This window comes from Borostomias antarcticus (genome assembly GCF_949987555.1).
Source record: "Borostomias antarcticus genome assembly, chromosome: 4".
Lineage (NCBI taxonomy): Eukaryota > Metazoa > Chordata > Actinopteri > Stomiiformes > Stomiidae > Borostomias > Borostomias antarcticus.
This window is the reverse complement of record NC_140237.1, coordinates 20,899,147-20,904,455: the sequence shown is the minus strand read 5'-3', so window position 1 is coordinate 20,904,455 and position 5,309 is coordinate 20,899,147. Positions and strand designations below refer to the sequence as shown.

At 42.9% G+C, this 5,309-nt stretch overlaps 1 long non-coding RNA gene across 1 annotated transcript; it reads left to right on the top strand.

Moving 5' to 3' along the window:
- On the top strand, window positions 1-4,347 carry LOC311308287. Its single transcript, XR_014630427.1, has 5 exons — window positions 1-3,126; window positions 3,244-3,342; window positions 3,607-3,752; window positions 3,862-3,963; window positions 4,087-4,347. It is a non-coding gene; the product is annotated as an uncharacterized lncRNA (long non-coding RNA).
- Window positions 4,348-5,309: the final 962 nt, after the last annotated feature.

Sequence of the window (5,309 nt, the reverse complement as noted above, 5' to 3'; positions counted from 1 at the left end):
TCTAATGCTTGAAATCCATGATTTTGCCAATGAAATATGTTCATCTTCAATGCAGGTGGTCAGTAGGGTTGTTAAGCATTACTTTAATCTTGATTTGCAATCTGAACAGTCACTACAGTCAGGTGATTGTTGGAACAGAATAAAGCTACTAATGTCAAAGTTGAAATCCATGAAACAGAACAAAGAAATGTTATTACACCAAACATTCACATTTACTAAAGAGGATGAAACTAGGAAACAAACAAAAACGGTTAGAAGGAAGCAAGGAACCAACACGGCAGTACTTTCGCCAAAGTATCAAAGATTGAAAGAAATTTCTGAAAAAAGAAGGCTGGATGTCCAGAAGAAAAGAGAGATAAGAGAAAGCCAAGCCTTGGAGAGAACCAGAAAGTCTCAAAAGACTAAGGTGTCTCAGGATGTCCAGAAGAAAAGAAAGATAATGGAAAGCCCGGCCTTGGAGAGAACCAGAGAGTCTAAAAAGACTAAGGTGTCTCAGTCAGAGCACCAGTACAGCATCCCACATCCCATGGCAATATCAACACTGCAGAGCTCAGGCCCCTCCCCTCCTCACCATCCTGTATCCAATCAGAGAGCTGTTCTGGTGCATACGGCACAGTTGGCTGATGAAAAGCCCACCATAAACATCCCCTTAAAAGAAGAGAAGGAAGATCTGTTGGCAGAGAGCTTATGTACTCAATATCCTAGAGTTGTTGTTGTGAAAATGACAGAGTTGGCTGATGAAAAACCCACTATAAAAATCCAAAAAAACCACTATCCTGTGTCCAATCAGAGAGCTGTTCCGGTGACTACGACGCCTGAAAAACCCACCATAAACATCCCTTTAAAAGAAGAGCAGGAAGAATTCTCTGTGGGTAGCTTATATCCTCACTATCCTGTGTCCAATCAGAGAGCTGTTCCTGTGAATAATATGACAAAGTTGGTTGATGAAAAAAACACCATAAACATCCCCAAAAAAGAAGAGCAGGACGAGTTCTCTGTGGGGAGCTTATATCCTTACTATCCCGTGTCCAATCAGAGAGCTGTTCCGGTGAATGTGACTGAGCAGGACGAGGAAATCTACATAAAAGAGGAGCACGAAGAGATCTCTACTGATCCCTCTGCTGATCTCTCTCATCCTCACCCTGGCGACCCACTCTCTCTGTATTCATATGACTCAGCTGACAGCCAGGTAGGCACTTATAGTAAAATGGTCCTAGATGTAGTCTTTAGTGATGAGTCGAAGCAGATCCCCATCCTTACCAAACTGGCCACATGCGTTGGTCCGGCTGCCCCAGACAGGAATTTCAAGCAAATCCTATCAGACTACAGAAGAGACATTATGCCACACATGGTCGGATATGTCTACACAGACTCCGAGAGGAAAAAGCTGTCTGTTGTGAACGAGCTCTTCTGTGGGATCCAGTTGATAGAAGGCCTAGCTTACCAGGCAGAAATGACTCTCCTTCTGTGGGAAAAGATGATATTTGGAGAAGTGGGGGAAGAGGCCCATGGTTCCCCTAATACCGGGACAATGGAATTGGAGTGTAGAACGGCAGGTCTGGTGAAGACTGTGAGTAATGCTGTCTGTCCGGAGAGGACTGCAAAGGATGAAACATTCCAGAAGTTCAAGGCCTTTTTCATGAGCAAAGGAGAATTTAATGAAGTCCCATTGGTTCCCATTGGAAGGAAGAGAATCGCTGAAGTCTGCCACAATGCTGCAGGGGTATACAGCATACACGATGATTTGGTGGAGTTCACCAACAACTACTCAAAGGACAGTAGTTTGTGTGAAAGAATTGCTGCTGATCTGGAAGTTCAACCTTTAAAAGCAGGATGCAGAGCTCTGGGTCTTATCTCCATGTTCATCATTGATCCTCTCTGGAGAGCCCTGACTCGGGAAGGAAACGCATGGAAAATGGTACCACGATACCAAACCCTCATTAACAAGCTGAAGGAGTGGCAAGACGACGGCAGACATGTGGTTGAGGGAAGTGCATGTTTGTTTGATGACATTGAGATTCCCAAGGACGTTTTGTTCGACAAGCTAACCACCTGGACAGACTCAGACTTCTTTGAGTTGACAGTTCAGATAGTTGAATTGCTCCTGGCAAGTCTGTGGACAATATGCAGCAAGATGCTTTTGACTTATCCCGGTCTTTTCAAGCCTGCCTTGCCATCTGATGAATTGAGAAAGAAGGTGAAGTTGATGTCTGAGAGATACGCCAGCTTTCAGAGAGATATTGGCATCTTGGGACATCTGGGAAGTGAGGAAATTGAAGCAATTGACATTGCTCTAGAGAGTATGATCAGGTTCAAGGAAATTCGAAGATGGGACTGGCTTCAAAAAAGAGTGTCAATGACAGATTAATGTAGAGATTAGCCTAACGTAGGGAGCCGATGCTTCTCAAGAAGAAGAAGAAGCAGCAGCAATTCAAATTAGATTATTAGGCTTGTGTGTATAGGTTAAGAATTAAGAAAAATATATATTTTACAAAAAGGACAGGCAATGACTTAGTGGCCTAAATAAATTGGTGGAAAATGCTACCAAAATAGTGAGCCTGTATTGGTAGGGCTACAGTAGTCCTATAGTAAGCCAGCATTGAATTGTCATGTGCAGTAGGTTTATTGCCAATGGCAATATATCTGTGCATCCATCCACATTCCTGATGGTCATTGTTCCCAAAGTGCTTTATTGAATTTTATGTGTAGCCTAAGTGTGAGGGTAAGGTAAACAAAGTGGACCTGGCTTCCATTATTTTATATATAAAAAATACACTTTTTTTTCTTGGGAGTGAGCTAAAACCCACAATGGACAAGAACCCTTAGAGACCATATGAGAAGAGGACATGACATGTTGAAGGACTAAGTGACCCTTTTTCCACAAATGTTTTTTCCACAAATGTTTTTTGGACTTTGGATTTCTTTCCCTTTTTTCTCCCCCATATAAAAGAGGATAGCATGGGATTAAAGTAGGATGAAGACCATATCGGACTCATTTATGTCCTGAAGTATGTAAATAGCCTGGAAGAGAGGAGCTGAAATCTGAAAATAGTCATTTCTGGGATACAAGAGCTCCTCTGTTTAAGTGGGATGGAGTGATCTCTGGCTAGCTGTGGTTTATATCAGGTAAGCACTTGTTAACTGCAGTAGTAGGCGGATAGTTTCCATTTACTTTCACATGCATCATTAATGAAAAGAAACAACAGCCATGTTGTCAAAAGGTTTTAATTTTGTCCTCCATAGGGTCTCAATAACAGGCAGTGTCTACAGCAATTCCTGAGGAGCAAGATGTCATCTCATTACAACTTGAGAGGGGTTCCTGCTACTCTAAACAGCTTGTCGGTAAGCATTGTACCTCACTCACTCACTCACTCTCTCTCTCGCTCTCTCTCTCTTTCTCACTCACTCACTCACTCACTCTCACTCACTCACTCACTCTCTTTCTCACTCACTCACTCACTCACTCACTCACTCACTCACTCACTCACTCACTTTCTCTCTCTCTCTCTCTCTCTCTCTCACTCACTCACTCACTCACTCACCTGCTCTTTACTCCTCTTTACTCCATTATATTGTCACTCACACGCTCTCCCCCTCTCTCAATAGTGGATGGAGTTGAGATGACCATCGGTGCAAACCGTGCCACCTTTGTAACGCAGGGAACAACTGTGTGCTGGGCCTCTCAGAGATTACATTAAACCTCCAGCCTCCAATGAGAGACCCTGCAACTGCTGCAGCTCCGCCTTTCAAAGGTACAGCTGGCCAATAAGTGCATAGCCCTGGATGCACACAGCAAAGACCCTTTCAGTCCCCAACTCCCCATGAAATGACCTCAAATGATGAAACACATTTTGGTTTCAGATGGCGGTTGGGGGACTCTAGACCTTGCAGTTCTGGGACAGAACCAAGAGATGGCGCCATCTTTCAGATCTTGAGGACAAAGCAGCCAAACTGTGCCTGCAGGTTAATCCTTTTCTCCTTCTCATTCTACTTCAAAATCATTAGGATACAGGCATTTCCTCTTTCTTTGGGTGTGAGCCTGGTTGCTCTTTCACTTAACTACTTGTCACATTTTTATATTCTCAGGCTTGTCCTGTCACTGTATTGGACCAGACCAGACTGTCACCCCACCATTGTGGGACGAGGTTGCTGGGAGACCTGTTCCTGATGACTGCACCCATGCCTGCCTCTCTCCTACAGAGACAGACTGTTCTCTCCTGCATTTCATGTTCAGGCATGTTCCTCATCTCAAACCCAAGAAAGACTGATAGGAGGCAGAGATTGCATCTCCCATAAAGCATCACAACCCTCAGGCTATGATACCAGTACAGCATTTGTAAATGTTTCTTCTCCTACCTCAAAATCTATTGTGTATGAGTGTACTATAGTTATACTTTTATTTTCTGTAAGTTTAAAACAGTTAAACTAATAAAGTTTTCATTCGTTTTTATGCATTCCTTCCTGCATCCATCCAAATGCACATACCTGTGTAGATTCTTCTTAGTGACCACTAAGGGTCAGCATTGTGCTAATTTTGAATTTATAAAACTCCAAACCTGAATTGGGTGAATCTACTGGGTAGTAGACAGTCTATAGACTACATGATGGAAACGACTGGCCGTCTACTCTCAGATCACTTCTTCTGAGTAGCCTACATATTTCATTGCCAACAGGAAATGTCATCTGGATAATTCAGAGATCAAGAAAGTGATTTGCAGTTTAATACACAGGGTGTGCCTTGCCAAAAGCAACATGTGCTGAGTGTTCAACCCAAAAGTTGATTATATCTGTATTCTTTTAGTTTTATTTCTCACCTCCTCTCACCCTTTCTGCCAATAGAAACAGGCACGGAGTGATTGAGGAAGGAGGGTTGTCCAATGAAAACATGTAACAGGATGTGTGTATAGTGGTGATAGAAACACAGAGCTGGACTTCCACTGTCTCTATTACATGGACTTGTCTCTTTGATTATCCCCAGAAATCTCAAGTTACATGTGTATAAACGTTACTCGGAACCATAATGTGCCTTGCAAATGAAAAGGCTAATGTGAAAATCTCAATCTTTCTGTTGTGGTTTTATTAAGATCTTACACCTCCTGGGAATATTGAATCATGCGTGATGTCACATGCCTATGTGCACCTGCAGGGACACAACTTGATATCTAGAGAAACGGATACATCCATATGAGCCCTGACTATCCCTACTTAAATCCAATATTGGCTCGAACCAATGTGCTATCTCTTCGAGTAATTTTTCTTCCTTACCCAGAAATGCCTGAGATTGGTCCGGGAACATAACTCACTGTCAC